At 37.4% G+C, this 21,283-nt stretch overlaps 1 long non-coding RNA gene across 2 annotated transcripts; it reads left to right on the top strand.

Moving 5' to 3' along the window:
• Nucleotides 1-721: 721 nt before the first annotated feature.
• Nucleotides 722-19,092, top strand: LOC132278534 (uncharacterized). Of its 2 annotated transcripts, XR_009471070.1 has the most exons (4): nucleotides 722-1,319; nucleotides 9,209-15,317; nucleotides 18,063-18,442; nucleotides 18,583-19,092. It is a non-coding gene; the product is annotated as an uncharacterized LOC132278534 (long non-coding RNA). The 2 variants fall into 2 exon arrangements; XR_009471069.1 differs by lacking the exon at nucleotides 18,583-19,092 and having other exon boundaries at nucleotides 738-1,319; nucleotides 14,190-15,317; nucleotides 18,063-18,280.
• The last annotated feature ends 2,191 nt before the right edge of the window (nucleotides 19,093-21,283 follow it).

Genomic DNA, 21,283 nt, shown 5'->3' with positions numbered 1-21,283 from the left:
TGTTTACTTTGCAAGTTTTTAATTGAATTGTAACTTAATTCAACTGACCAAACCTCTCTTTGATTATTCGACCTATTAACCCGAATTTGATTCCGAATACCTTGCAAATCCCTTGGGACGATCCCTACTCACTTTATGCTACGTTAGTAGTATAAGTAGTAGTGACTTTCATAAATTTAAATTTAACCTCAAAGGTTACTTGAACCACTCTCACACTCACACAATTTGATGTATGCAAGTGACCTCCGTTAGATTTTAGCGTCGTTGCCAGGATCCGGGCTAAATCTTTGATCCAGGCTAAAGAGCCCAATGCCTTGCTAGAGACATTAAACACTAGTCCTTCGTAGGGTTTTCAAACCCTATCCCTCCTTCATTTATTTCTTTTATTTTCTTTTGTGTCATCTAGATATGTTTTGAGGTGTTCATTTGAGTTTCCGGGCAGTTTTAAGCAATTTCTGCATTTTCAGTGTCATATTCGATCGATCGAAGACCATTTTCGATTAGTCGAATTCTGCAGAGCCCCATTTTGCCTTGAATATAGCTCTCAGGATCTCCCTTATTCGATCAATCGAAGACCTTTTCGATCGCTCGAAGCACCTCTCGATCGATCGAATCTGTAAATTAAAACATTTCATCTCCTAGTTTATCGAACAAAATTTTTTCTATTGATCTACACATTATTTCGATCGATCGAACTGGAGACAAAAGTCTTTCAATTTTCACTCTCGAAGGATCGTAAATAAGTCTTGGTGGATTGAGGATATTTTCAATCGATTGAAATGACATCTTTTTAAATTTTGAGAAAGCTACTTTGGCCGTTCATTCTTTTCTTCTCTCTCCTCTTTTCTTTCCTTTTTCTTTTCTTTTTCTTCCTTTTTTTCTCTCTCTTCCTCCCTCTCTCCCCGACTCCATCTCTTCCCCTCTCAACCTTGCCACAACAACCATCAGCAACCCTACTTCACCCAACCCACCACCACTTACCATCATTGAAGGCACCACAACCCCCGCGAGCCACCTCTCCTCTCTCCACCTTTCAATTTCCGATGAAACACGAAGACCTTTTTCGCCACTGCATCTCGTCGTCATCAAGCTCTTGGCCTAACGGCCTAGCTTTTCCTTCGTCGCGAATTTTTCCCTCATTTTGGGTGTCTCTCTATTTCTCTCTTCCCTAGTCGACTTAGGCTAAGGAGAACTCACTAGTGCCCACCTGTAATTTCCAACTTAAAATTCGGCGGCTTCTCATCTTTTCCAGCCACGGTTAGTCGGAAACTTCTCAGATTTCTCATTTGCCCTTTGTTTTTCCTCTCTCTCCCACGCGGGTATGTGGAATTATACATTTTTTTTTTGTTTTTCATTTTTTTTATTATTTTATTTTGCTTTAATTTCCATATCCATCTTGTATATATATGCTTCTTTATTTAATCTGTTTATATTTCATTATGTTTAAATGAAACTAAACTAAAAAAAAAAAAATTTTTGAAAAGCAGAAAATTGAAAAATATAATTGGACTGAAATTAAAAAGTGGAGATTGGGCAATGGAACACTGGAACTTGTTTGTTTTACACTGTGTTGTATTGTGAAAAGAGGGTTGGGCAGTATACTATTATTGTGCAGAATAGGCTGACATTATGGATTGTGTGTTGTTTGTTGTTGATTAAAAGGAGGATGTGACTTAAAAGAACTGGATTTGCTGTTGTAATTCTCAAAAATGGACTGTGGTTAAATGAATGGGCAATGTTGTTGGCTTATTTTTGAGATTAGAGTGGTTATATTGCTTTGTGTTTTGATATTATAGAATTGTAAATAGAAACTGGGTGCATATTTATCCTTTTTGGGTTTGAATCTAAATATGAATTGTATCCAAAACTGAAATGTGATATTGAAATTTTGCAAACTCCTAACATGCATATAAGTTTTTGACTATTTAGAATTTGGAGTTGAGATGTTCAAAGTTTTTGAAATTGAAAAAAAGAAGATGTAACTCGTGTTATAGTATCAAAATTTTAAATGGAATTTTGTCGAAAAGAATTGGATTGCTTATTCTGAGCTTGAAATTGCTATATGCCATGATGATTTTGCCCATTCATACCCAGTTCTCCATTCTGTCTCTCATTTCTATCATTGATGCATATGCTTTAACAGTTGCTAGTGTGACCATTTTCAGACTAGTTTTTGGAATCTAAGTTTGGGGGTGCACCTTCCAATGCTAAGCTTCTATTGTCGGGTTCTGTATGCTACACCTATTTGGTATACTCTTTCCACTATCTGTTGTAATCTTTGTACATTGAGGACAATGTACAGATTAAGTTTGGGGGTCTGTTACCATATTCTGGCATGTCGCACTTATTTTCTATACATGTGATATGATTTAAGAGTTTAGCGATGATTTTGATCTTTTGAGGACCATGATACTTAGAATTTAAAAACTGCTTAACTTGTGAGTTCAACACTCCTTTTATGCCTTTTGGAAGTCATTTTGGGGCAAAAATTTTCAAAAGATTGATATCTTGCTTGCTTTTGTGGTTCACATTATCATGTTTGTGAGATTATTTTGAGATTCATCTCTAGAGTTCTACACTTGCACATGCGCACACTAGTATTCATTTGTGGGATACATGCTTAGTTGATCATTGATTTGGTTATATCCCAATTGAGCTAGTAGTGCTTTGAAATTTTTCATTATGGAGAAGATGACCTTGCATACTAAATAACAAACCTTTAACAGAGTAACCAGGATTCGTGCCTCATTAAGCACCAAACTCTCACATGAAAGGTGAAGGCCCACACGACAGTTTTTACACGAAAAAAAAAAATTATGATATTTGCAAAAACAAATAAAGTGAGCACTTCTCACCAAAGTCGGAAGTAAGAAATGATTAGATGAGAGTTGTTTTGATTTGTAGCCTATTTGATTTGAGCTTGTAAGTCCTTTGAGGTGTCTCTATACGTAATGCCATAAAGCTGTCCGGTTTTGGAGTCATGGATTTTCTAGAAAGCTTAAGAGATCACTACATTGCACCATACCCTTGTCTTTGATCCTAAAAAATAAAAAAAAAAATAAAAAAAAAAAGAAAAAAAAAAAAAAGACAAAGTAGGAAATAAATTGAAATAAAGAGGTTCATTCATTGTCATGATGATCGGTACTAGATTTGTGTGCTAGCTTGAGACCGGTTGTGACCATTTCATTAATTTGCTAAGATAGCAACATATTTGATGCCGGTTCACTCAAAAAGAATTCTACAGTTGTTTGGATTTGCATGATCATCTTATTTGATGTGTAAAGGACCATACTTGCTTACTTGTTGAAATTTTGGAAGATTACTTAAAGGTGATTGAAAAATTGCATACTTGAGGTAGTTTTCTTTCAATACTTGTTTAGATCATTGGTGCATCTTGGTGTGCGGACAATGTGTCATCGCTCCGACAAACCAAAGCTCAAAGTGTGATGAAATGTGGCCAAGTTTAAGTTTGTAGAATGCCACTACCACTACTAACTACTAACATAGCAAGAGTAAATAGGGATCATCACAAGGGAAAGGAATGGTATTTTGGAATAAATGTTAGATTAGTAGTTCGAATGATCAAAAGAGGGATTTGATTTGTTTAGTTAACTAATGGTTCAATGAAAACAATGTAATTAAGTGACAATTTAGAAATTAGAGAAAGTAATATGAGAGAAAGGTCATGGGGCTTAGAGTTCACCACTAAGCTTCACTTCACCAAACACTAGCAATTGTAAATTAATGGGGAAATTCATGTTGTAAAATATGTGTGTGTATCACCAATTTAAAACTAAGCATGGATGGCAAATATGCATAGATTGTCTAATCAATCTAGTGAATGGCACAAACTATCAAACAAAACCATTAACCATTTATTAAACCACAATTAGTGCACATACAAAAATCTAGAGAAATGTATTTCTTTCACTCATAAGAATGGAACATCAAACAATAAGAGTGCATTGTCCACCTATTTAGGAAATTAAAGCAATTACACTACAACTAAGCTAATGACATGAAAGTTAAACTAATTAAACTGAAGAAGTGGCACAATTCATTAAAAAATAAGTATGAACCATTAAATAAACCACAAGAGTAATCAATTAAGCACCATGCCTTGACCATCAATAGATTCATAACATCAACACACATAGACATGCATCAATTTCATTAAATCTAGAGAAAAGCACATGAACATTCATTCTAGCATACATAGACATATGGATAGAATTAAATGATCAATTGAAAGCATTAATCCATACAAATCATGTAAAATTCAAAAGATCTATATTTATTTATGGTTAAAACATTAATTACAACTAAAATCCCCAAAAATATACAAAAAGCTAGGTTTAGGAAGCAATCCTAGGGGCTATCTCTAGCCCCAAGAGAAGGATTTAGCTACTCATTGTAGTGGCCATGGAACCCTCAAGGGTTAACTTTGAGGTTGGCATCATCTTCTTCATCCTTGCTTTCTTCACAAACCTTAGTTCTAGAGAGAGAAACTATTTCTATAATTGGTAAATATCTACTTGTGTAAATCTCTACAAAATTGGCTTAATTAATCTATTACAAGCCTCTTTGAGTAGGCAGTAAATCAGAAATACTGCCTCTGATTGGTGAAAAGTCACAGCTACAAAAGTTGGTAGAGTCCAGGCGCGCACGGGAATTAGACAACACATTGCCAGTAGTCATTTCGATCGATCGAAGCGTTTTCGATCGATCAAACACTTACTTCGATCGATCGAAGATGACATGTCATGAAAATATCTTCTTGGCCTTATCCAGATTACTGAGCTAGCACTGCCTTGATTTTGATCGATTGTAGCCTTCTTCGATTGATTGAGACTTCCTTCGATTAATCAAAGTTCCACTAATGCAATTTTTCTAACTTCTTTCCAGGTTTGCTCCTTAGCTCAAATGTGAGCTAAATGGCTCTTTTTAGCCTGTTTGAACTTTATTGACCTGAAATAGGCAAAAACACAAATAAGTACTAAAACATGAAAGTAAGATAGATGAATGGACTAAAATGCCCTAGCTTAGGTGCTAAAATGCATCACATTTGAGTACTCATCACACACCCAAACTTAGATATTGCTAGTCCCTAGCAATGAACTACAAAGAAAATAAAGAAATAAACATCTAAGTAACTACGAACTAGAAAGCAATAAAAGGATAACGCCACTTTCGTAGAGAACGCGATTGCATTTAACATATGCAACGAGCCTTTTAAACCCTTAGATTACCCCTAGCGGACGAGTGAAGTCTCGTGAGGGATTCTAGAAATGACACCCACAAACATTGAGCTCCTTTTCACTAAAGACGCACCAACATACAGAACAAGCATTGGGAGAGAACTACCTCAAGTATGCAATTTTTCAACCCTTTCTAAGCAATCTCCCAAAATCTCAACTCCAAGCAAACAAGTATGAACCTCCACACATTAAGACAATGATCATGCAAATCAAAAAAACTCTAGAATCCTTTTTAAGTGAACCAGCATCAAATATGTTACTATCTAAGCTAACTAAAGAACTGATCGCATTTGGCCTCAAACTAGCACACAAATCTAGTACTGATCATCAAAACAAAGAATTGACCTTTTATTAAAGCTTTATTTAACTAGGTGCACTTATTCTTTTCTTCTTTTTTATTTATTTATTTATTTACTAACCTAGAAGATCAAAGATGGAAACATGGTGCAATGTGTTGATCTATTAAGCTTTCTAGCGATCCATGAGGTCGAGCATTAGGTCAATGACTCCCAAACCAAATGGCTTTAGGGCATTAGGTGTTTAAACACCCCTAAGGACTTACTAACTCAAATCTACTATACTACAAATCAAAACAACCTCCATCTAATCATTTCCCACTTCTCACCTTTTGGGAGAAGTCCTCACATTTTTTTTTTTTTTTTTCAATTATTAACCTAGAGTTTGGCTCTCCAACTTTCGGCGTAGGAAATTTAGTGCTTAATGAGGCTAGAATCCCAGCTACATAATGAAAAGGGTTTGTTATCCACCTTTGTCAAGAATCAAAGTTTTCATTACACTGCTAGCTCAATTGGGATATAATCAAATCAATAGTCAACAAAGCATGTACCCCACAAATAAATGCTAGTGTGCGCCTGTGCTAGTGTAGAATCTTAGAGTGAATCTCAAAACAATCACAAAATTAGGATGATGCGGACCACAAATGCAAGCAAGATATCAATCTTTCGAAAAATTTACTCCTAAATGGCATCCACAAAGCATACAAGGAGTATTGGACTCTCAAGTCAAGCAATTTTTAAATTCTAAGTATCATGGTCCTCAAAAGATCAAAATCATAGCTCAAGACTCTTAAATTATACCACATGCGTAGAAACTGAGTGCAACATGTAAAATACGCTAACACACCCCCAAACTTAATCTGTGCATTGTCCTCAATGTGCAAAGAAGAAACAGATAATGGAAAGAGTATACCAAATGGGTGTAGCAAAAGGGACCCGACAATGGAAGCTTAACTTTGGAAGGCGCACCCTCAAACTTAGAATCCAGAAACCTATCTAAAAATGGTCACACTAGCAATTGTCAAAGCATATGCATCAATGATATAAATGAGAGGTGAAACTGAGAACTGGGCAAAAATCATGGCATCTATCAATATAAAGCGCAGAATATCCAAAACGGATATCAAAATCCCAAAAATCCATATATAACAAGTGAATCCAAAACCATATATCTAAAAATCAATATATAGCAAGTGCAGTGCAAAAATATCTCAGTAATAGCAGTGTATCAGGTAAGATAATGAGTAGTAGAGAGAGAAAATGGTGGAATCATGTAGTAGGATCTGGAGTCATCATGTCAGCAATTTGCCACATCATGTCAAACATCTCATAGCTGTGTCGAGTGAGAGAAGCTGTAAGGTCAATCTTCAATGCTCCAAGCTCACGCCTCACCTCGGCTACATCTGTCATCAAGTCATCCTGCCTCCTCAGTAGATCATCATGTCTCCTCACTAAATCATCATGCCACCTCGTGATATCCTTGTGTCGTCCGGTTACATTAGCTCTGAAGGAAATGAAGTCTGTGTGCTGCTAAGTGACATTATATCTAAAACTAGAATCAGTACAGGCATATCGAGATCGAGTGTCAGTCTGTGCTAGAGGCTCGGTAGGAGGGACATGACAAGGGTCAGCTTGCTGAGATGTAGTAGGTACATTTGGCTGTGAGGTAGAAGCTGAAGTAGTAGTGTGATGCCTCTATCTGGGAGGTGATCTGTCGGTTGTCTCCTCTATAGCTGCATCCTCTTCTGCTCTTGATGAGTGCTAAAAAATGCGCATTTAAACCCCTTAAGCTTGAAAGTTCTATCTTATTTTCCTATTTTAGTCTAATTCCATGTTATTTCCCTTTTCAGGCACTTATCCCCAAAATAAGTTAATCCAGCTGAATTAGAGCATAAAATATGCAATCTCAAGCTCAATGGAAAAAAGGAGCAAAGTGGAAGCAAGTTGGTGAAAGGAAGCACTCTTCGATTGATCGAACAAATCTCAGATCGATCACATAGTGATCATTCCAAGAATGCCAAGATGGATCGAGCCCTTATCCTTAGTAAAATACCCTCTTCGATCGATCCAACAATTCTTCGATTGATCGAACATCTTTGATCTTATCCTCACCTACCACTTTTGTCCTTTTCCCAAAAATATCTCAGCTTTATCTTTATTCCAAAAAGGCACCACCAAGGTTCGATCGATCAAACCAACCTTGAGATCGATCGAATTGCCTTGAGTTACGTGAAAAGTTGATTTCAAGCCAAATTAATTGTGTACTCATGGTGCAATCATTAGGAGGTCCTAGTGCACGAGGTTTAATCATTAAGTGTGACATTTGAGCTACCTATATAAGGATTTTGGCTATTTTGAGTAAGGAGGTTGGTAAGATTAGAGAGAATTGGCTAGAGATTAAAGAGAGAATACTCAAATTATGAAAGTTTTTCCTCTTTTCTAGGGTTTCCACCAAGGAGGAAGAAGATCATTTCTAGCATGGAGATAGCCTTAGAGGGTTAGATGACAACATCAATGAGTGGCTAAACATCTTCTTAGGGCTAGAGCTAGCCTTAAGAATGCCTCCTAGACTTTGATGTTTTGTAATTAATGGGAATTAGTGTTGTAATTATTGTCTTGACCTTTGATATATATATAAATCTTGTTTTTACCATGATTTATGTAGTTTAATACTTCCAATTGATCATTTCATTCTATTCATATGTCTATGTATGCTAGAATAGATGTTCATGTGTTCATCTCTAGGTTTTGTGATATTAATGCATGTCTATGTGTGTTGATGTTATGAATCTGGTGATGGTCAAGGCATGGTGCTTAAATGGAATACCCTTGAGGTTTATTTGATGGTTCATACTCATTTCTTAGTGGATTATGCCTCTTCCTTAGTTTAATTAGTTTAATTTTCATATCCCTAGCTTAGTTGTAGTGCAGTTGCTTTACTTTCTTAGATGGGAGGATAATCCATGCTTGTTGTTTGATGTTCCATGCTTATGAATGCATGTAGTATATTTCTCTAATTTAATGATGTTCATTGATTGTGGACTTAAAGGAAGGATTAACGGCTCAATTTGATATATTATGTATTCACTAGTTTGTCTAGACAATATATACTTATTTAGTCATCCATGTTTGTTGATTCAATTAATGACACACATTAATATTGCAACACATAATCCCCCTCATTCATTACACATTGAGTGTCTAGGAAGGTGATTCTTAGTGGTGGCCTCTAAGTCCCAAGACCCTCCTCTATTATTCTCTACATTTTACTCTACTTCAATTGCTTTACCTTGCATGCATTTAATGGACATTGTAGTTAATCAATCAAACAAACCATCTTTTGATCACTCGACCTACTAATCTAACATTATTTCCATACAAATACTGCCTTTTTTTCCTTGGGACGATCCCTACTCACCCTAGCTATATTTATAGTTAGAAGGGGTAGTGACACTCTATAAATTCAAACTTGGCCACACTACACTCCACTTTTGCATGCAATTTGGTGCATTGGGATGACACACACCAAGTTTTGGCACCGTTGCCAGGGATTTGAGGCAACGCCATATTTTGGAAACAATTAGGAATTAGTACTCTTTTAATCGTTCTTATTTTATTTTATTTTGGTTACTTATTGTATTTGTTCTTGATTAGCTAGGTGAATTGAGCAAGGAAAGTGAAGCAAAGGAAAATTCTAAAGCAAGGAGCAAGCTAAGCTAAGCAAGAGCATAAAAAAAAAACTCAAAAATCTAAAAATTTACAAAGCAAAGCAAAAATTAAAAAATAATTTGAAGTTGCTTAAGGACCCTCTGTGAGCATTTCTAACTCTATCTCTAGTCAAATCGTCGACCCGCATGGTGGCGATTCTTTAAATTCGTAGATAAATCGTGAGCCCACGTGAAGGCAATTTAATCTTTCTTGTATGTTGTTCAAAGCATGGGAGTATGGGATCATCGTATGTGGAGGATTGTTAATTGTTGGTTTGTTGCTGAGGAGAAGTGATTGCTACTTGCTTGTTACTTGTTTATGTTTTGTTTGTGCATGCATGGTCATAGGTTATTAAATCCTATTCTTGTCCCACTTAATTTGAATCTTGAATCCATTGCTCGTAATTCTAAGGGAAGGGGTAATTCTAGTCATTCAATTTCATTAATGGAAGACATCAATGAGGACCGTGTGGAGGACCTTGGTCATATAGACCAACAAGGTATCCTCTACCCAAATTTGCATCATGTCAACATCCAAGTACCATTAGGCATGCCAAGACCATTTGTTTCATAACAACAAGGCTAAGTTCCATTAGGAATGCCTTGGCCAATTTTTGTTCCACCCCTACCTCCCGTTGCTTAAGTAAATCATAGGGCTTATGTTGAGCTTCCAATTGTGAATCCTCATCTCACTTTGCGTGATCATTATGTGCCAAATGAATACAATGCACCTATATGCATTCAATTGCCCCCTTTTAGAGCACATCACTATGAGATTAAATCGCAAACTATTCAATTGCTTCCTAACTATCATGGACTTCTAAGTGAAGAACCGTACAAGCATTTGGATGAGTTTCTAGAAGTATGCTCCATCGTGAAATACACAGACATGCAGGAATATGTTTTGTGATTAAAACTCTTCCCTTTCACCCTTAAAGATAAAGCAAAATATTGGTTCAACAATCTTAGGCCTTTTTCGATAACTTCTTGGTCGAAAATGCAACAAGAGTTCTTGAAAAAGTACTATCCAGTTTCAAAGACCAATGCTATGAGAGCTTCTATTCGTGAATTTTCTCAAAGGGATGGGGAGTTGTTTCATGAGGCATGGGAAAGATTTAATGACTTGCTTAGGAAGTGTCCACATCATGACATGCCCAAGTGGCAATTAGTTCAATACTTCTTTGAAAGTTTGCCGAATAATCACAAGGGTATGGTTGATGCATCTATGGGTGGTTCTTATCTTGATAAGCATGAAAATGATGTATGGCGTCTTTATGAAAGCATGAGTGAGAATTCAATGCATCGATACTTGTCTTCCAAAAATAGTAGAAATCTAGGTGGAAGGAAAAATGTCGGCTTATATCAAGTTGACAATTCCAATGACATAGCACCCGAAGTCAAGTCTTTATCTCAAAGGTTTGATCAATTTTTTTATCAACCAAAATTCGATGAATCAAATGTCGTCCTCCCCTAACCATTCTTATCATAATTCCAATGAGACTTGCATGACTTGTTCTAGTGTCTTACATTCTACTTCCAATTGTCCCCATAGACATGTGCAAAGTGAGCACCATGAGTAAGTGAATGCCGCATTTGTCAACCAAGGGAATAATCCCTATGGCACACATTACAATCCTGGGTAGAGGAACCATCCAAACTTCTCTTGGAAAAGCTAAGAGGAAGGGTTAAACCCTCCCCGAGGTGGTTTTCAAGGCAAGTATGTTCCGCCCCAAATACAAAGCCAAGGTTCCCAAGGTTATAGATCATCTTTTCAATCATCACATGGAAATCAATTTTTTAACTCTTATTTTCCTAATCAATCTTCATATTCTCAAGGGAATTCTAGGAATCCCGCTTTTGAGGAGAAAGTGTTGACCGCTTTGGGCACGTTGGAAATGAACACCCAATTACTTCATTCCCATTCTTAATCCATTGCGAAGCTAGAAACCCAAGTTGGGCAAATAGTTAGTACCTTAAATGCTCGGGAAAAGGGGAAGATGCCTTTGAATCCACCACCAAAGAAATAATTTGTTATGGAGACCAATTCCTCCTCGAAAGGTCACACAATTGAATATGTCAATGCGGTGGCAACTTTGAGAAGTGGAAAAATTGTTGAAAATCAAGTTGGAGTTTACAATGAAGAAAGTGAACTGGTGCAACCAAAAGTTGACACCCGTCCTGTTTCACATCCTATTCTTCCTTCGTTGCATGTACATGAACCCTTTGTTGAGAAAATTTTGAAAAATTATTTGAAATATTCTTGTGTTGAAAGTGATTCCCCAAAGATTTTTGAAAAAGCTTTTGAGCCAAAAGCTCCATTTCTGGAGGCCTTAAAAGGATCCATTTCTTTTGAAAAGCAAAAGACCAAGGCTGATGAAATAATTGAAATGTTTAGGCAAGTGAAGATTAATCTTCCTCTCTTGGATGCAATTAAACAAATTTTGGCTTATGCCAAGTTCTTGAATGATCTTTGCACCCAAAAGAGGAAGAACAAGAGCCAATCACCAAAGAAAGTTGTCTTGACCGAGCAAGTGAGCTTAATATTGCAACATAACTCACTTCTAAAATTCAAAGACCTCGGTTCACCTACCACTTCTTGCATCATTAGTGACCATGTCATTAATCGGGCTCTTCTTGATTTAGGAGCAAGTGTGAACCTTCTTCTATACTTGGTGTATGTTCAATTGGGCTTAGGAGATTTAAAACCGACGTCGGTAGTGTTGCAACTAGCCGATCGTTCCATTAAAAAGTCCCGGGGTATTATTAAGGATGTGTCGATTAAAATTGATAAATTCTTCTTCCCGGTTGATTTCGTGGTCATAGACACAGAACCGGTCACAAACCCTTAGAGCCAAATTCCTAATATCCTTGGCCGTCCTTTCTTGGCAACCGCTAATGCCAACATAAATTTTAAGATGGTGATAATGAAAATTTCATTTAGGCATCTGAAGGTGAAGTTGAACATATTTAATCCAACCCCGAATTCAATGGACAAGCATAAAGAAGTGTGTGTTATGGAAAAGTGCCTTGAAAATGAACTTGAAAAACATGAGTCTTTGCTTGACAATGGAATTTCGAATAACTTATTTTCAAAACAGAGTTTAAAGAGAAATGTTTCAAAACTAAGAGTTGTAAGGGCATGAAAGCCCAATGATTTGTTTGACAAAGGACCGTCAACTCCATTTGAATCAAATCCAATAAGTTCCCTAGGGAATAGTTTGTTGGATGGGGTTCAAAAGTCATTTCACCCCATGAAGGAGGGGATGCACAACAAGATCTTTGATCTGGGCTAAAAGAGTCTAACGTCTTACTAGAGATGCTACACACTAGTGATTTGAAAGGCTTACAACCCTATTCCTCCCTCATTTCTATTTTACTTTTCTTTTTTTTGCGTCGTCTAGATATGTTCTAGGGTCATAAACATTGTTTGGGACTTTGATAGAGAATGCTTGCACCTACATTTTCAAATTAAGCATTTAGTGCCTGTTCGATCAATCACAAAAGGAAGTTCAATCGATCGAACATCATCTCTGCATACTCTCATCTCTCTGTTCCATCGTGCGAAAATTTCCTGTATATTTCATCTCTCTGTGTATCGTGTGAATTTTCCTCTCAGATCGATCTAAGAATTATTGAATCGATCCAACTTTCCCTTGGATTGATCTCAGTTCTATACTTAGAAATTTTTTTGAAGCTTTGAAAATACCTCTCTATGTATCGTTCAAAGATCCCTGCAGGTTTTTACCTGTTGGATCGATCAAGATTCGATCGATCAATGTTTGATCGATCTGTGTTCTCCCGTTTGACTTTAACTTTTTCAATTCAAAATTTCAAAAATCCAAAAATACTTTTCAGTTTCTTAAAAAAAAAAAAATTCAAAACATTTTAAATATTTTTCAAAAATCCAAAAATATTTTTAATTTTCCAAAAATTCAAAAATATTTTGTTGCCTTATGGGTTCGATCAATCCATTCATCCTCATGATCAATCCATTTTCAATCGACCGAATCACTCCTATGATCAATCGAGCATGTCGGGATTAGTTTTTTTTAAAATGACTCAAGGGTCATTTAGATCGATTCTTACATCAATCTAAAGTTTCTTCTTTTTCCCGACGACATTCTTTCATCTTCCCCACCTCCGGTGACACTCCAGCGACCTCCTAAGGCTTCCAAACTTCCATCTTTGCACTCGATCTCATCTTCTCTCTCTCAGTCCACTTCTCTCCCTCGTTTTTTGTAAGTTTTTGTTTTTGTTTTCCATTTTCGAACTTCATCTAGTGTTTTCCATGTTGCCATGTTTGGATCTCAAGCTTCCATGTTGATTTGTTGCCATTTTTGAAGTTTTGAAGCATATGTATATATATGTATGTATTTTATTTCTAACTTTGATTTCAGGGGTCACGTGCCGATTTAAATGACCATTTGTGAATTGTTGAGGTGTAGAATGGCCCACGAGCATATTCGGATGCCCCCGTGTTGTCCACGTCCCGGATTCGTGACTATTCATATTTTTCCATAGGTTCGATTGATTGAATCCAAGCTCTGATCGATCATAGTTCGATCGATCCAATCCATCTCATGATCGATCCAACTTGGATCAATCCCATTTTTTTTTTATGATGGATCGAACTTCACTGCTTTCTTATTGATACCCCTGCACCTTCATTTGTGTTCACGTTATTATAATTATGCCCAATGCCTATATTTTCCACATTGGTTACATTTCATACTTATCATGTATAGCATGTCTCACTATTCAATGCTTATACTTGGCTGCATTATCACTTTCATAGATTCATGTAATTTATTCTGAGTTGTCTATCTTAACTTGACAAACATGTTTCTATCTGTGTGCTTTCAATTCTGTATCTTATATACTGTTTCCTATTACTGACTTTATTTGCAAGTGTTTCTTTCTTTTTGTAGACCATGGCTCGAGTTAAAACCACTGCCCGTCGGATATATGAGCGTAGGGTGCAACATCGGGTAGAGGAGCATGAGGAGCTAGCTCCTACTTAGGAGGCTGAGCACTCCTCCTCTTCTGCAGCTGCCTTTTCATCTTCATCAGCTCTGGAGGCTGCGCACACGCCACCCCCATTACCTATTCCAGCACCACCATCGGCATAGCCTGGCATGGCCCATGACCAGGTTGAGCCCAGATTCTTGTGCCTTTTAGTGGCGCACAAGTCCGTATTTGATAAGACTTTCTTTGCCCGGTCGGCCATGACCAAGTGGCCTATGATGAGATCTACAGGCGCAACATCTCTCCTATTTTAGCCCTAGTAGCCAATCCAGTTTACCAGAGGCTTGTTCGGTTGTTCTACCAGAATCTCCAGCCGGCCCCGAGTAACCTGGCAGAGTTGCGGACCTCTAATGATGGCTATCCCATCCGCATTACAGTTGAGACGCTTGCTACAACCTCTCAGTGCCCACACATTTGCCCTGACTATCCAGTTCTCCAGCGGCCACCCTATTCAGCCATGGCCATAGCTCGTAATGGCCCTGCTAGTGTCGGTGACACATTTACCACTAGGACCTATCTGCCCGACGACCTATGGTTCTTTGATTCGGTCTTGTATCAAAATGTTTTCATGGCGGGCCATAAGATTCAGAGGCGTGCAAACTTTCTAGCAGCCCCCTATGCTTTCTACATAGATCATTGGTTCTTAGTCCTTGCCCTCTATTAGACTGTCATAATAAAGTTCTACGATTCATTCATCGGCAAGAAAAATCCCAAGAGGGCTAAGTTCTTTCCTTTTGTGCACTTGATCACTTAGATCCTCCGAGACTAGCAATATCCTTTTCACCCAGACGAGTATCCTGAGACAGGGGCTTGCCACTATGGCAAGAAGGACTGGAATAAGAGCTACTATGCTCTTATTAGAATATTAGAGGAGGAGGCAGTCCTAGTGTCAGAGGAGGCAAAGGCAGAGGCAGCAGCAGCAGCACTGGCAGCTGAGGGTGCTTTTATAGACATTGACCTGAAGTAGGAGCTTCCAGCAGGGTCACCACATCTGTTTCCGGCAGGGCCACCACTTCATTCACAGGAGCAGTGTAATACCCCTAATTTTAAAAGGACAGTCCTGGAATTTATTTATTTTATTTAATTGCATTTTTATGAAGTTAATTGTAGTATTTCCTGTTTATTTGGATTTACTTGTTTTACTTGTTAATTTAGTATAATTGTTATATTATTACTTAATTGTTTTATTGTTATTTATTTAATTATTGTTCCTTATTTGTTAATTAACTCAATTGATGTCAAGGTTATTTAAAAAAAAAAAATTAAATGGCCTTAAGTGAGTTAGGTTAGAATACGTAAATTATTTAGGATTTAGGTGGTTGAGGGTTTTGTTTTAGCCGACATAGATTTCATAGGCCGGCTAGGATTGCAATTAGGGCTTTGTCTCTAATTATACATGGATTAGGGTTATCATGATTCACCTATAAATATAAGTAATATGGTGGTTTAGGGTTTTAGAAAACTAAGCCAAATTCTGTAAAAACAGAGAGACCATGAGATACAGAGAGCAACTGAGAGATTAAAAGAGGGATTCAAGGATGAGTTCGGGACTAAATTAGGAGCAGCAGAGGTAGTTTAACACAACCGACGTTGCCGGAGTTGATAGAGACGATAGTTAGAGATTTTAATCCAAAGTCTCAAGGCAAGTCTCTGTTATTCTCTTTCCCGTTAATTCGTGTTCTGTGCTTGCCTAGTTAGACTCCAGGGATTAAAACAAGGATAAAATGGACTTAAATAAACTTTATAACAAGTTTTATATGCATGTATGAATTTCGTTTACTCTTGTGAATTAATTGTTTTGCAAAAATTGTTAATATTCTACTATTTGTTCTTGCTGTGGTTTACGGTTAAGTGTTATTTTAATTGAGATTAGTAGGATGTTTGGATGCCTTGTAATCACTCTAAAACTGTATTTGAACTCTAAAAAAAGTGCTTGGAACATTATTTAATTTCACTAAATTACTCTGAATTAAATCTGTTGTAATTTGCTTAAAAATTTATAACGGAGGTTCTATAAACGTGGCTTTAAAACTTATGTTCCTACACATGTTAGGATTGGATCTCAGTGGTTTAAAATTATCTAGGACTAAGATTAAACCTAGAACAGGGATTTAAAAGTACTACAGAGGACTGGTACTCACAGAAATCGGAGAAGACGAAGATGAAACAAACATAGGCTGCTAAGGGGAGAGAGAGCAGACTCCCAATCCTTTTAGAGCCGGCTCCTAGGAAGGTGGAGCCGGCTCTTGGTGTACTAGAGCAGGCTCTAAAGAGTCTAGAGCCAGCTCTAGATGGAAAAGAGCAAGCTCCAATTTTTCTAGAGCCTGCTGTCTTTTAAAACGCACAGTTTTGTTTATTTTAAAGGCTGTTTGGGCTAAACTGGATTCTGCACTTTGTTTAATTAGTTTAAAGTGATGTGTAGGACTATATAAGATTTGTATTATGATGGGAAAATATAAATTCATAATTGGATTGAAGAATAGAGTAAGAAGAACCTAATAGAAAACTGGTAGCTTGCACACTGTCTTGTTGATTTTAATTACTGAAATATGGTAAGGTTTTTATATATGATCCAAATATGTATAATTGAATATTATTCTAGTATTATAAGTATTGTGAATTACTTATATTTAACTATACCTAGTTTGGGTTTAAATTGGATACTCAAATTGTTATAATTGTATCCATTTATCGACTATTTTGAGCATTAAGCTATGTACTGGAGTTTGGAATTTCTGTATTACATAATTTATTGTTTAATTATATTTAAATAGAAGTATAAGAATAGTAAGTGCTTGAAATCATCTATTCTTGATTTGGAATAAATTGATATGTTTGTTTTATAACTTCTATCAATTTAAGGATTCTATGGAGGATTGGAATACTATGACTTGTATTAGCATTTTAAATAATTAAAATGTGATGTTTGGATTCTATAATAATTCCTATTGACTTGTTATATGTATTAAATGGTATTTAGGCATATTATGGATAATGGTTGATGATTATTTAATATTGTTTGTCAACTATATTAACTGGAGGATTGTATGTACCGGTATGGGACGGTGACATACTAAGTATGCATTAGTTCAAGCACTAAATCCTACCTAAATTGGAATGAGTTGGATTAACCACAAAAAGGTTAAGTCTTACTTATATGGATATATATGAACCAGTATGGGACGGTGTCATATTAGGGATGGCTTAGTTCAAAACACTAAGACCTACCTATATTGGGAATGGATTAGTTCAAAACACTAAGTCCTACCTAATTTGGATTAAGTCATGGATGAACCATAAAAGTTAAGTCCATCACCTACTTGTGTCATGTCAATCAAATAAATTGAATGACCTATTATGGTTTCAGGATGGATTTGTTATACATATCAGACCACTATACAGATGGATGATATTTTGTATTAGGAGTACGGAATTTATATATTTATTATATGTGTCATGGTATGAGCTTAAGTCTCAGGACCATGGTTAGGGCGCGTATATCGCCTAGGATGGATAACTGGACATAGGTGTTATTCCCTGGTAGGTTTAGGTACTCATGCCCACCTTCGGGTGCGTATTCGCATGTTGCCTTCTATTCAGGCTGAGACAGATCTACTGGACTAGCGAGCGTCCTATAGTGTGTACTATAGATACATATATGGACTACTCTAGATATTGTTGAGTCTTTCTAGGATGTATCTGCTTATCAGATTACTGTTTGCATCGTAGTAGATCAGGACTTGCATATGGGCTTGACCCACTCCTTTATTTTTCAGGTGCTTGGCAGTTCCAGAATTAGAGGTTGATCGTGCAGAGCAGATACAGACTTCCATTCCATTGACTACATAGGACCACTCTCTATGTTTAGCTTTATGTTTTATTTCCAGTTCAAGACTTTTTATTAGGGGTCCTCTAGAAGGATTCCCGAGTTGTATAGATTGGTGGTTTGGATTATCGGATTTAAAATATTTATATATCAAGGTTTATTAATTTAGTTTCTTCCAGCTATTTAATTTTATTTCTTATTTCACTTTGAATTCCATGTTCGATTTAAAATACTTTAATTGTTCGATATTTCCCTCAGGTTTGGGCCTGGGCCTGATCAACCCGTGTCTCGGATCTGAGGGGTATCATAGTTGGTATCAGAGCACTCCAGGTTCAAGTGTCTCTAGGATTCTATCGTTTAAGACTTCCGCGTAGCGTTATCTCTTGATTAGAGCTTAAGTTTAGGATTCGTTGAATTCCTTTACGGTTCGTTAAGAACATACTGATGTCAAGTTTATTTTATAATTTCAGAATGTTTAGCACAAGGAGAAGGATGTGGTCTGCAATGAAGGCAAAGAAGGACCTAAAGAAGAAGAAGATTACTCCAACGATTCCTTTGCGAAGGCCGACCAAGAAGGCAAAGCTGGAGACCCAGGACTTGTATCCAGTCAGTGTTGTCTAGGAGTATAAGGCAAGGAAGGTTTCTTGTGTGCGGGATTAGCCACCATACTGTGGACCTAACACAACTTCGGTGGTGCTCGAAGCTGAGTCAAGTGGAGATGAAGACCCCGAAGAAGTTCAGGATGGAGGAGATACCAGAGCATCTAAGATGGAAGGCACCGGAGCTCATGGATGACTATTCTTTTAAAAGTAATTTTGATTACTAGTAGTAAAGGAAGGATTACTAAAAGTGTAGTATGGATTTGATCAAATACACTAGTTTTGTTAAAGAATATTTTATGATTATTCTTTTGGAAGTTCATGACTTGGAAAAAAAAAAAATTTAATAAAGTAAACTGGTGGTTTTGGCTATCTCTTTTGTGGTTTATGATGGTATTGTTGGATTTATACACATATGGTTTATTTAAACTGTGTTGGATTGTGTGTGAGGTGATGATTAAGGAATATCACAGTAGAGTGATTGTATTGGAGCAAGCACGCAAAGCTTTGCTCATAGGTTCGTTGTGTTAAAACGGAATGATTACCGAGGAGTTTATAAAAGAACTTGTGTAATTAATATGGTAGGTACGGTTTCAAAGGTGGAATTCCCAGGATAGAACAATAATCTAAAAGTGGGTCGTTTTCTGATTATTTTGTTTACTTTACATGTTTTACTTTACGGGGTATTTCGCGTACCTTCTGTGTTTTGTTCTACGTAGTTTTTAGAATTTTGGTTTGGATAGTTTGGTTGGGACACTAGATTTTTGCAGGCTCAGATTTCTAGCCAGTCTTTTGGTCCTGGACATGCACCCATATGATGTGATGTATGGGATGGATTGGTTATCGCGTTACCATGCCCAAGTTAACTGTTATGATAGGTCTATTGTCTTCACCATACCTGGTCAGGAGTTGTACGTTGTAGCTATGCCACGTTCTCATGGAGGCACTGGCACGTATTTGTTCTATGTGGAGAAGGAAACGGAGGAGGAGGTTACTGTATCATTAGATCATTTACCAATTGTACAGGATTTTTGGATGTTTTTCAGGAGATTCCAGGGTTGCCAACTAGTCGTAAAATCAATTTTGTTATTGACTTAGCTCCAGGCACTACGCCTATTGCTAAGGCACCTTATAGGATGGCACTAGTAGAGATGCACGAGCTGAGGGATCAGATTCAGCAGTTACTTAGCCAGGGTTTCATTCGCTGGAGTACTTCACCCTGGGGAGCGCCAATGTTATTTGTGAAAAAGAAGGATGGTTCGCTCCACCTGTGTATAGATTACAGGGAGTTGAACAATGTTACGATTCGTAACAAGTATCCATTGCCCAAGATAGATGATCTGTTTGATCAGTTGAAGGGAGCTACCTATTTCTCTAAGATTGATCCGCGGTCAGGGTATCATCAACTTCGAGTTCGGGAGCAGGATGTTCCGAGGATAGCATTTCTCACTAGATATGGATCCTATGAGTTTCGGGTGATGCCGTTTGGGTTGACTAATGCACCAGCGGTCTTCATGGATTTAATGAGCAGAGTCATCAGGGCTTACTTGGATCAATTTGTCATTGTCTTCATAGATGACATTTTAATTTACTCGAGGTCAGAGGACGACTATGTGAGACGTTTACAAATAGTTTTGCAGAAGCTTCGTGAACACCAGTTGTATGCCAAGTTCGAGGAGTGTGAATTTTGGCAGCGTGAAGTGAAGTTTCTGGGTCACATAGTGTCAGAAAGGGGGATTGCAGTAGATCCAGCCAAGGTTTTAGCTGTGGTTGAGTGGGGACAGCCTACTTCACCTATCAAGATTCAGAGTTTCCTTGGTTTGGCGGAATATTATCGGTGATTCATCTAGGGATTTTCTAAGATAGCAGGACCACTCACTTATCTGACCAAGAAGGGTGTACAATTTGTGCTAGATGACCATTGTCAGCGAGCTTTTGATGGGCTCAAAAGGAAGTTGACTTCTGCACTGGTTCTGGCTACTCCACAGAGTGAGATAGAGTATCTTGTCTACACGGATGCTTCGTTGTAGGGTCTTTGATGTGTTTTAATGCAAGAGGAACAACCGATTTCTTATGGATCTCGGAAGCTTAAGCCTCATGAGCTTAATTATCCAACACATGATTTGGAATTGGCAGTTGTGGTCTTTGCCTTATGCATCTGGAGGCATTATCTGTTGGGTGAGTCCTTCAAGTTGTTTAGTGATCACAAGAGTCTGTAGTATTTGTTCACTCAGTGGGAGCTGAATATAAGACAGCGCAGATGGTTGGAGTTTGTTAAGGATTATCATTTTTCTATACAGTACCATCCAGGGAAAGTGAATGTGGTGACAGAGGCACTCAGTCGCCGACCTGTTGGTAGTCTTTCTGCTTTGTTCACCACTGAGTGGAATGCTTTGAAGAATATAGATGAGTTGTCGGATGCTTTTCTGGCTTGCATGGTGGTTACACCTTCCATCATTCACAAGATTTTGCAAGCATAACTCACCGATCAGCAGTGTATCGAAAAAGTTGCAGAGATAGCTTCTGGGGAAGTTCCATTTTACTATGTTAGGACTAACGGAGGCTTGCGATA

Source organism: Cornus florida, unplaced genomic scaffold (genome assembly GCF_030987335.1).
Source record: "Cornus florida cultivar Cherokee Brave unplaced genomic scaffold, ASM3098733v1 CherokeeBrave_3.0.0_Hap2_Chr10, whole genome shotgun sequence".
In the NCBI taxonomy this organism is placed as follows: Eukaryota; Viridiplantae; Streptophyta; class Magnoliopsida; order Cornales; family Cornaceae; genus Cornus; species Cornus florida.
The sequence above is the reverse complement of the archived record's forward strand: the minus strand, read 5'-3'. Positions and strand labels throughout refer to the sequence as shown.